Source organism: Schistocerca gregaria, chromosome 1 (genome assembly GCF_023897955.1).
Source record: "Schistocerca gregaria isolate iqSchGreg1 chromosome 1, iqSchGreg1.2, whole genome shotgun sequence".
In the NCBI taxonomy this organism is placed as follows: domain Eukaryota; kingdom Metazoa; phylum Arthropoda; class Insecta; order Orthoptera; family Acrididae; genus Schistocerca; species Schistocerca gregaria.
Window position 1 is genome coordinate 568414602 of NC_064920.1, and position 12943 is coordinate 568427544.

Genomic DNA, 12943 nt, shown 5'->3' on the forward strand with positions numbered 1-12943 from the left:
ACATGTGTCTAGGACATGCGTTAGGATTTTTGGAGGGGTAGAAAATGAGACAGGTAAATATTTTCATACTAAATTTTTGTTAACGTCTGCAGACATATTTACATACAGAAAATAATTCTTTTGTTATTGTTGGTAGGTGTAGTTTCAATAATGTGCAATTTAATTTTTAAATCATAACTGATATCCACATCTGAACTAACCACATCTCCAACCAATAATTTGGCAAATACAGAGAGGTTATATATTCGTATTCTAATACATACCTGATTTCTCTCCCATAAAGTACTTGCTTTATGGCTTTCCTTCTGGCAATTGCATGGTGTTATTCTGAAAGCATTTCACAAAGTCCTGTGTGTATGTTGACAACTCCTCTGCTCCTCATTCTTGCAGGGTTTCTATACTGAACTTTAAGTTAACAATTTTTCCAAACGAACGTCTATTAGATATAGTTATTCCATCAGTATTAAGCTCGGCAAATGGCTGTTCAGTTGCTAAGTGGACTACATCCAGCTCGACACATTTAAATAGAATGTAATTATCCTCTTGAAGCCGATCCAAATGGGAATGGAGCGTAATAAAGCTTTTTTCGTGTATCCCTTAATATTTTAAACATTCTCTATTCCACTGATTTCGGCTAGCATTCCAACACGTGACCAGTTTCTATTGCTGTTTACAACGAATGTCCATGTCTTATGTTCCCCCTTTATAGCAATATATCTCCATACAGTGCGTTGAAAACCATACGTAAACCAGGCCTGCATATCCACAGTAGCTTGTTTCTATTCCAGTTGCCTCTTACGTTCTTCTGTCAGTGGCTGTTGTCTACTCCAAATACCCAAGTTTTGATTTCTTTACTTCAAGGTCTTCCATTTCCAGTTTTCTTTCCCACACACTTGGTACATTAACTGTACTTTAATTTTATTAATGTCGAATGGCTTAAGTCTGTTTGATACACTGGTAATTTTTCTTAAGACTTGTGATATAAAATTATTTGTAGGAACCAGTACTAATTAGACGATATCTATATCGGACGGTATTGAGGAGAACAATGTTGTAGACTGGGAAAAAATAAGTTTCTCCTTCTTTGACGTAACACTTCTGTGTAGTACTTATATTTTCCTTGTTGGAGTCAGAGTTTAGAATGTAGAAGTAGTTTACAGGTAGATAAATAAACCTGTTTGCAAACAGAGCCTAATCTATAAGCTATTTTCAGTCTTGAGAGGCCGCCAGACTTAGCTGTACAATATTTAATTTTAGGGTGTTCTTATTAGCCAGTAGACCAATTCCAGAACGTTGTTAAACAACACATAGCGACTGTCCTGTATATTGTTAGCTGACACCACATGGACGCAATTGGTGCACAATAAAGTGGAGCGCATTGTAAATATTGCCTTGCACTGTGTCTAACACACGATCGATTCTGTAGCTGAATATTGGAGCCCCAGCCGGCAGCTGTGGCCGAGCGGTTCTAGGCTCTTCAGTCCGGAATCGTGCTGCTACAAAGTTCGCAAGTTCGAATCCTGCCTCTGGCATGGATGTGGGTGATGTCCTTAGGTTATTTAGATTAAGGTAGGTCTAAGTCCAGGGGACTGATGACAGATGTTAAGTCCCATAGTGCTTAGATCCATTTAGACCATTGGAGACTCCAGACTGGTAATGCCATGCTCCTTATCCAAGGAAGACGTAAGAGTTTCTGACAGTCACGTGTCTGGACACTTCATAAAATCTATAAGATGGCTACCAATAACCTTGTTTACTCCTGGACTTGTGATTTGACTTATAAATTTGTTATACATCTTTACAGTTGTAGTTGATCAACGTTAAGTAGTCAATTCCATTTGTGTTATCGTTGTCCATAGTAACTAGTTCCCTGGTGGTCTCCTTCCATGACGAAGTCGTGTTTTGATATTAGTAGTTGCACGTCTCGATTTTATTAGATATTCCGGTGAAGTCTTCCATCCTGGCAGGGTCGCCATATGAAACGTCCCCTTCGAGAAACTATACAAGAGTGTGCTTAAACTGACACACAATATCTTTAGGGCAACGCAATCTGACTTCCAAAAATCCCTACGAAAGAATGGCCCTGACTAGCATTAACCTATACGTTTCACAAATCACTTACCTCACAAATATCTTCGTTACTCAAGCTACTGCAATACAGCGAGCGCCACTACTGCCAGCTAAATAAAAGATTCAAACTACTGAAGGCACTAACTACTCACAGGCATAGTTAGCAAATGAAAGATTTTAATAGAGAACAAACAATGTATTTACCTTACTAGTCATAATATATATAGCCGTTCATAACACCAATTCTTACAAATTTCAAAACTCCGCCATTTCTCTCCCCACATCCACCACTGCTGGCAGCTCACCTCCAAGTGCGCAACGCTACGCGCTGTTAGCATCCAGCTGCCGCTGCCCAACACTACAATGGCGAGTATTACAACAATGCCAACCAGCCACAGACTGCACACGGCACAGCCAGTGATTTTCATACAGAGCGCTACGTGGCAGCGGCGTTACCAAAAAAAAAAAAAACTTAAACAGCCTACTTACAGTATAAACAGAAAATGCTTGAGCGCCACAACCGATCAGTCATCTGTAATAAAGGAAAGCGTCAACATGGAATCCGCAAAGTGCTTAGCATGTCTCAGCTATTAGGGAGAAGGACGAAATCAACCGACTAAGTCTATCGTTTATTGTTACTACTGGAGAACCTTGACAATTTCGTTTATTTCAGTGGCAACATAAATTACATCGGAAGTGATACGCTACTTAGCAATAATAATTTGTGTGTGCTTTCTTCTATTACAGAACCATTTCATAAGGAAAGTTCCATGGCCGAGCGATTTTTCACAATGGTGACTTGAGCTGAACGCACGTATCTTGTGGTCTGAGACCATATGGTTTCATTCGGTGGGGGTGTTTGAGATCTCATGTACACGCCAACGAACCACGATCACTTCCAGAGTTCATAGCCGAGTATTAGCGAGTAATTTGTGAACTAGAGTTGCAAGTATTGCGCAACGTTTTGGAAGGTTTCACCAAAACAACGAGAGACAGCCTGCAGCTCGGCAGGAGAGACGCTCAGTAGCTCGGTACGGGCTTTTGTTAAAGTTTCGAAAACATACCTTCACAGAAGAGTCAAGCAGTATATTGCTCCCTCCTACGTATATCTCGCGAAGAGACCATGAGAATAAAATCCGAGATATTGGAGCCAACACAGAAACATACCGACAAACCTTCTTTCCACGAACAATACGAGACTGGAATAGAAGGGAGAACCGATAGAGGTACTCAGCGTACCCTCCGCCACACACCGTCAGGTGGCTTGCGGAGTATGGATGCAGATGTAGATGTAGAACAGTAGAGTCCATTTGAAAAAAATCATCCGTCACACATGATCACAGGAAGCACACAATGAAATAATATGAACACCGCTTAATTTCATCACTATATTTCTGTGTTATTATGCATTCTATGCTTTTTTATGGGATACCGTTTACAAGAGGGAATCCCTGGTGATTCATGAGAAGACAGGCGTTAAACTGAAGAAAAAAAGAAAATAACAGAAGGTACTACATGAATATAAACGTCTATTTGCAGAATAATGTCCACGTTTGATGCATCGATGCTTAATGATGTACTCAGAAACTCCGATCAGTGTGCACCAGAATATACCTTTACTGATCAATCGTGGACACATTTCACTATTTTAGAGCATCGAATGGCCGCCCACGACCGTTGACACTGGGGGCGCCAGCATTTTCCGCATCGAACGACTCACGAAGAGCTCTGGACGAGGTGGCTAGTGAAAACTCCAGTGCCTCCACGACCTTGGAGGCGAAGTATGTTATGAGTAAGACATCAGTTGACTGGTCAGGATCAAATTCGCTTAGGTGGCGCGTTTTGCGCACTCTGTGCTCTACTACCGCACACAATTGTAATAAAAGTCTGACAACGTCTCAGGCACACGGAAGAGCCAACTATTACGTTGGACACATCGACTGCAGCGCTGTCTCTCAAATACAACAGCTAAATCTGATATATCTGCTCATTACTGAATATCTAACACAGTAATCGTACATAAATCGCTCAATATTTACCTATAAAGCGAATGACTACAGAAGTGTAAACACTACTCTCACAGGATGAATTTCAATTATGTCTCGGAATGTGAGTACCATATAATGGTGTGATCCATCGAAGTGCATACTGGAGAAATAAATAAATGACTGCTGGAGAAAACTGGTTTTTAATACATTATTTATCAACACTAGCAGCCCTCGTAATGCTGTCTTTATGGACGAAATTACTTCCTTCTCTTCCCTGGTGATTGTTTTGCATGTAATATCCTCCGTAGTTTAGTGGGGTACGTGATGGACCTCGCTAGACGCAGCGGACGAGGCCACTCACTAGATTTTAGGACAGAGCGCCCTAGGAGGCCGAGCTCTCCACCTTTTCAGAGGAAAGGCTGAGCCAAGGGACTGCCTAGAGCAGTTGCCCGGCCATTGGCGTCAGCAAGTCGTGTCCGTGTAGTTTCTCGCAATTCGGCGTCAGGCCTACTTTTAACACGAATCGTAATTGCAGCGCAACATACAAGCAGGACCATCCGGCAAAAACACTTCAGGACCTCCTAGTTTCATGCGGCGTCACCTTCCCTGAACATTGTGCAAAGGGCAGTCAGAGGTAGGGGATGATGTCGACGTTTCATGAGAAGCGTCTGGGCTCCATTCTGAGCATAAATTATTTTCTCTTTATAAAGCGAATTGTTGGCTTTCTGTCGCCGCTTTACAAGGGTGAATAACCTCTGTGCTAAATAATCGTAAGAGGGCTAAAGACGCCAGTTACCGTGTAGTGTGGACGTGGAGGCGAGTATATTAACTGAAGTAAAAAAATTATTTATTGAGTGAAAGGGTACCACGGATTCTTTTTGTAATTGCCTGTATCAGTGTGTAACGACTGGTTAACGTTGTACACCTTTTGGTACAAGTTGAGACAGTTTTATTGTAAGCAAAAATATCAATTGCCAGCAATTTTCAGAGCCTTTTCCATTCTCACACAAGATCTGTGCAGACTGGTAGAGCACAAAAAAAGCTTCCCAGTGGAAAACACTTCGGGTTATGTCATGCTGTAAGAAACTTCGAGACGAGATACAGTACAGAACACTTGACCTAGCAACTTCAATTTTGTAACTAATGTGAGAGACGTGGTGGCTGACAGTGCGATATCGACTTTGATAGTCGTCGCTCGTCTTTGAACGCAAGAGTGTGACTCCCTGTGGGAGGGACCGTGGCGAATTGTGGGGTTTGATTGTGATACTGGCAGAATGGGTTGTGGAGCGGAATCAAAAACGAGTTTTCTAGCAGCGCCCAATCTGTCGGTGCACACCTGATATTGTGGATATAATATCGCCGCTGTGTTTTAAATAAAGAGGACCTCACTAGTGAAGCAGTATTTTCAATCTCTGCAATGTGTTTCGGCATATACAACAGTGTTTCTAGGTTTCTCCACAGAGTTGACTTGATTGTGAGGTGCTGAGCAGATTGTAGAAGAGTTTCTACTCCTCCATCAAATACAGTGTGAGATAAAAATTCACTGCCATAGTACAAATCAATTCAGGCAGGCTAGTAAAAAATCCTACCTTCGTAGTCTCGGATGTTATTGAATTTAGCATATCCTAAAATTAAGGACTATGTAAGGAAAACGTATATTTTTCTTTAAAAAAAAAGTCTTGCCCCCAGATCCATGCCTTGAAAGATGACCCTGCCAACACCATACTGAAGATGTAAATTTCGGAATTTTTTTTTAAATGCTGTATCTCTGTAACAGTTCTAGATACTTTGTTAGAACTCTTTTTATTTGAAAGACAATTGCTTTATGATTGAAATGGTATCCCACGTCTGGACATATCTGTCAAAGTTCATTTACTGACGCCTTTTGATTTTTTTCATAATTTACAGATTTTTTTTTCAAAAGTACCAATCAAGAAAAGTTTTTATCTGTTGATTAGTACAATATAGCTCTACATTCTCTGAAAAGTAGAGTTTTCACTTTTATGTTGAACAGTTTTATAAACAATTGAAATTTTTCCACACATAAAACCTGTTTTATTACCAGTTATCACATTAAAAGGTCATAAAAATCCAAACCTAGACTTATTTAAAATAATTTTAGTTCAGAAAGATGAGTAAGAGACTCATTTTTCAAGCATTTTAAATGTTTACAAACAGTACGTGAAAGGTCCAAAGACTTAAAGGTTTCAATATATGCAACTGTACACACTGTTTTGCACTGAAATTAGCCAGTCAATGAACTAGAAATTTATTCCACTGCTTTAATATCTTCCTTTTTTTATACAGAGACGTCTTCCTCTTGAACCAATATGAACTGGAGCACTTACAATCTTCACAAGATTGTGAACAAGTTTATAATCTCTGCAATCCACTCGTCACAGACATACACAGACGCCAAAACATCCCCCTTCTCGATTTGTGAATTGAGTATTATTATTCTGTTTCTGAAGTGTTGGCCGAATGAAAGAAATTTGTTATTTCTTGCTGTTTAAATTGCGTGCAATATGAATTAGCCTATTCCTGTTAGTCCAAAAATGTGTCTTCTGAATTCCTTTCACAGGAGTACTTTGTTTGGGCCATTCTTCTTTTATCTGCTCACGGATTTTTTCAATTTCCTCTTTGGACAAAAGGATGAGGTATGTGGATGTGTAAGTTTCAGGACTCTCGTAAAATCCTCAGCATTCTCAATTGCAGCAGTATTTGGTCAGGAAAGATTATGTTTTGTAGAATGGTGCTTCAGAAGGCCTTTTACACCATCACAAGGCCCCATTCCGTGACCAGTAGCACTGAATACCCAGTCAACTGGTACAAGCGACTTACGCATTTCAAACAGCTGGTAACGATTTTTAAAATGACTAGGACCACCATAAGAAATAATGATGATCTTCTCTGCCCCTGTTTTCAGTTGAAGAATTTTGCGTATTCCTAACAAAGCATGTGCTTGAGTCATGTCCTGCGTCATCACTCATAACAGCAAAACTTGTGGTCTTGTTTTGAAAATATGACACTCAAGTAAAAATTGAAACCTGGTCATTACTCCAATAATACTGTGGTACTTCTTGTGGTAGAATTTCAGACCAGTTCACAGCAAAATCACAGTGAAGCGCTAAACACCGTTCTTTAGCCTGTACACATGCTTTCACTTCTGCAATGTGTTGTTGTTGCAATTTCTTCAGATGCTCGTGTGTTACTATTTTCACTGACCACTTATCAGTGTCATCTATGTAACTATCAAAGGTAACAGTTTTCTAAATTAGGTCATTTTTCTCCCATGTCGCACATGTAATTTCTGCAGAGTTATGTACTACGTCTTCCAGACAAAGTGCCAGTTGACATCGTCCTCCCTTTCGAAGGCAGTATCCACATTCTTGAAACAAACAAGTCTCTCGCTTTATGTCACAGACTGCTAATGACTTCACTCTCCCTACCAAGATGTCATATGTCACGTAGTCCGGGAAGTTCTTCAAAGTTACCACACAACGTGTAAGTAGGCTGTTTCGGTTTTTATATTGGTAACGCCACGTAGGGCTCTGTGTAAAAAATCACTGGCTGTGCTGTGCGCAGTCTGTGGGTAGTTTTCATTGTTGTCTGCCATGTAGTGTTGGGCAGATGGATGTTAACAGCGCGTAGCGTTGCGCAGTTGGAGGTGAGCCGCCAGCAGTGGTGGATGTGGGGAGAGAGATGGCGGAGTTTGAAATATGTAAGACTGGATGTCATGAACTGCTATATACATTATGACTTTTGATCACTATTGATGTAAATACATTGTTTGCTCTCTATCAAAATCTTTCATTTGCTAACTATGCCTACCAGTAGTTAGTGCCTTCCGTAGTTTGAATCTTTTATTTAGCTGGCAGTAGTGGTGCTCGCTGTACTGCAGTAGTTCGAGTAACCAAGATTTTTGTGAGGTAAGTGATTTGTGAAACGTATAGGTTAATGTTAGTCAGGGCCATTCTTTATAGCGATTACTGAAAGTAAGATTCTGTTGCGCTAAAATTATAGTGTGTCAGTTTAAGCACAGTCTTGTATGATTTTTCAAAGGGGACGTTTCATATGTCGACCCTTAGGCGAGGATACCTCATTGGAATCTTCTGATTTTTTCTTGTAGTTTGTGTAGTTAGTATAGCCTTTGTTTATTGCTAGCGCGAAAATGTAGAGAGAATTTCCTCTATAGTTGTAGTTTTTCATTGTTGTACAGTAAAACAGTTGTGGCACGCATGTAGGTTTGCACCAAATATTTCGCAGCTTCGCTTGCAATTAACTAGATATTATTTTCAGTGCTATGTTAATGTGTTTTCTTAATTTTGCTCTTCAAATTTTGCTTTTCTGTGTTATCGTGTGAAATACTGTGACAATAATGGCGTGTGAAAAACGTAATACTAGGCTCCAAAGTAAATTGAGAAATGACAGTGAAGACGAAAGCAGTGTGTTAGCGCCACAATGTAATGAATTATCTAATGTTCAAAGTAGTAATTTGGTAATTGTGCATAGGGAAATGGAGCGGGATACAAATAATGGTGTAGGAGGTGAAACAATTAGTGAACAGGGAAGCATTATCGATCGATCGGTCGGCAACAGCTCGCCTCAAGATTCCGAAATGAGAGGACACAATCTTGCAAATACTGTAGATTCAGGTTTTTCGTCCTCACCGTTTTCTCAAATAAGTCAAGACACATTTTCTATTTTCCAAACTGCGAATATTGCCGGTTCAAATGCATTGCCGAATAGCACTGAGGAACATGTTTCAGACACCAGTGCATTGTTATTACAATTAATGCAACAAATTGGACAAAATCTTCAAATGTTAGACACAATGGAACAAACTCAGAGACAAACACAGCCAAAGCTTCAAAAGTTAAACACAATGGAACAAAATCTTCGGCAGTTAGACATCACACTTGAACAAACACGTGAAGATTTAGCTACTGAGTTACGTAACATTGAATCGAAATGTCAAAAAGTCTGTAATGACGTAAAAACACAAATTTGTGAGCATTTTCAACCTATTTTTTCGCGGCATGAAAATGCATTACAGAATCACGAAGCAGCCATAAAAGAACTGCAAGCTATTGTTCATGAAAATTATGAGACCTTGCAAGCTAAAATTGACTCAGTTGCATCTACCGATTCGGTTACGCAACTTGCAAAAACTCAGGAAAACTTAAAGGACACAGTAGATACCATTTCAACACAAACAGACACTCTGAAACTTAGTTCAGAAAAACACACAGAGGAAATAATTTCACAATTGGATAAAGTAGCCGAACTTTCAGATCAGTTCACTAACTTATCTACAAAGGTAGATGATGATCTGAATGACACAAAACCTGTAGCCTTCACTGACACTGAAGAGTATGAACAAATTAGAAAATTCAAACAGAATCAAAATCAAATCAACACTAGGTACAAAAGAGAAATGCAGGAAGTACAAGATCAGTTGGCTCAAGTAATACAAGAATTACATATTTCAGAGAACATTCGCGCTCCAGTACGGGAAGAGGGACACAGAAATACAGAACAACCACAAAATAATAACACAGGACACTTCGGAAAACTATGAAAGAAATTGGCAAGGCGCATTGAATTTTGAGATGGAACCGCCGAAACGATGTAACAATGACCGACATGTGACTCGCCGACATGATGATTTTGACTATAAGCTGTTCATTACTACACCTAAATTCAAAACATTTCAGAATTCTGGCAACGACATTCATCCACAAGCATGGCTCCATCAATTCTCTCATTGTTTTCCTCCCAACTGGTCATTGGGGCACAGGTTAGAATTTATGTGTGGCTACTTGGAGAATGAACCAGCTGTAAGAATGCGATCGGTCATTCATGATTGTCACGGTGAAGGAGAATTTTATCATGCCTTCCTCTCAGCATATTGGTCTCAAGCTACACAAGACCGAATAAAACATAGCATCATACTGATGAAACATTTCGAACAATCTGAATTTTCCAGTCTTGTGAAATATTTTGAAGACATGTTGCACAAGAATCAGTACATGTCAAACCCATACAGCCCCTCAGAACTCATCCGCATTTGCTTAACTAAATTACCTGAACATTTACGACATATTATTTTGGCAGGACGTTGCAAAGACGACATTGAAGCTTTTCAGGGACTGTTACAAGAACTGGAAATTGACATTGACAATAGCGGAACGCGAAAACAGGAGAACAACAATTACAGATCACATCTGTCACAATTCCGCGATGACAGAAATAATACATGACAAGGCTATTCGTACAACGTAAATCGTGAACAAAACAGACACCAACCGTATGACAACCGCTGGCAGAGTAGTAATAATTACAGGGAAAGATCACCTCTCCGCGGTAATGACTATCACAGAGACAGTCAGAGAAACAGACAACATGGAAACCAAAATAAATATCATCAGGGGAGACACAATAAATTTAGACGCAACGGTCCAGCGCGCAGTTACGATTCAGGGAGAAATTCTCCACCACGTGACCGACAAGAAAGAAACTATGGAATCTACCGACATGAAGACAGACGATATGATCGTAACGACAGATCTGAATTGCCGCAGAACTGGCGGGATCCAAACAAATGGCTCTGAGCACTATGGGACTCAACTGCTGTGGTCATTGGTCCCCTAGAACTTAGAACTACTTAAACCTAACTAACCTAAGGACATCACACACATCCATGCCCGAGGCAGGATTCGAACCTGCGACCGTAGCAGTCGCACGGTTCCGGACTGCGCACCTAGAACCGCGAGACCACCGCGGCCGGCCGGGATCCAAACAGAGCAGGGCCCTCTCGACAAGGTGAATTTGTAGACGTTAGGTCTCCAAAGCCCAATAACGACGCAAACAAAGACACAATAGGCAATGACTCATACCGCTGGCAGCCACAAAACGTACTTCTGAAACTGACGACGCAGCTGCCGTAGCTAGTAATTACGTAAAAATGGAAGACATTAGGGACATCTTACTCCGGGAACACGACCTAAAACATAACAACATTGCATATCCTGTGATTCACCTTACAGTAAAGTAAGTGATTTGTGAAACGTATAGGTTAATGTTAGTCAGGGCCATTCTTTGTAGCGGTTACTGAAAGTCAGATTGCGTGGCGCTAAAAATATTGTGTGTCGGTTTAAGCACATTAGTGTATAATTGTTCAAAGGGGACGTTCCAAACGTTAAAAATTCCCGGAATACACACATAAACAGACATCTCTAGGAGGGTTTTTGACCTTCCAATATGTGAGGTTGTACAGATGCTCTTACAAGTTGCAAAAGTTTGTTTAATAGTGCAAGTCATATACCTCTTCACTTTCACAATTCTTTTGACCGACTGTTAGAGTCATAGTGTCTTTTTTGTTGTCACTTTGGCGAGAACTGTCCCATTTATCTTTCAGAAAAAATGACTGCACTATTTGAACTTGAGCTGTTTCCATATGATGACCATACTATGAATCTCGTCTTCCAACTATTCGTTTTCCTGATCTCATATTTCTTGTTTTGTCTACCATTTACTATGATACTGATGGAACGTTGTTCAAAATGGTTTTCTTAGAAAATGTCTCTGGAATAATAGTTAAAACTTGCTCTTTTTCACTGTAGGATACACAATATTCAACAGTTAAACTGACATTTGTGAAAAATTCCTGGCAAGAGGTGCAAGAGTTCGTTCAGGAACTGCTGGCACTTGCATAGAGGGTTACATTGAGTGAAACCACGTACATTATATCCACAGTATGTATTTGAAAATGGGGTTAATGTGTCTGATGAGGTGGCACTGTTCATGTTCAAGCCTAGTACAGCAATCTGCTGTAATGCATTGCTTGTCTTTAAATTCAGTAACATCTAGAGGACCTACCTGGGTTGTCGGGGGAGACAATTTAAGCCCCTGGGCTACTCATATGTTCAGCGATTTATTTCATATCCTTCACGCAGTGAAAAGTATTCCAGCAAGTGGTAGTGGAGACCATGAATTCAACATTGTTGAGTAAGTACACTCCTGGAAATGGAAAAAAGAACACATTGACACCGGTGTGTCAGACCCACCGTACTTGCTCTGGACACTGCGAGAGGGCTGTACAAGCAATGATCACACGCACGGCACAGCGGACACACCAGGAACCGCGGTGTTGGCCGTCGAATGGCGCTAGCTGCACAGCATTTGTGCACCGCCGCCGTCAGTTTCAGCCAGTTTGCCGTGGCATACGAGGCACCATCCCAGTCTTTAACACTGGTAGCATGCCGCGACAGCGTGGACGTGAACCGTATGTGCAGTTGACGGACTTTGAGCGAGGGCGTATAGTGGGCATGCGGGAGGCCGGGTGGACGTACCGCCGAATTGCTCAACACGTGGGGCGTGAGTTCTCCACAGTACATCGATGTTGTCGCCGGTGGTCGGCGGAAGGTGCACGTGCCCGTCGACCTGGGACCGGACCGCAGCGACGCACGGATGCACGCCAAGACCGTAGGATCCTACGCAGTGCCATAGGGGACCACACGGCCATTTCCCAGCAAATTAGGGACACTGTTGCTCCTGGGGTATCGGCGAGGACCATTCGCAACCGTCTCCATGAAGCTGGGCTACGGTCCCGCACACCGTTAGGCCGTCTTCCGCTCACGCCCCAACATCGTGCAGCCCGCCTCCAGTGGTGTCGCGACAGGCGTGAATGGAGGGACGAATGGAGACGTGTCGTCTTCAGCGATGAGAGTCGCTTCTGCCTTGGTGCCAATGATGGTCATATGCGTGTTTGGCGCCGTGCAGGTGAGCGCCACAATCAGGACTGCATACGACCGAGGCACACAGGGCCAACACCCAGCATCATGGTGTGGGGAGCCATCTCCTACACTGGCCGTACACCTCTG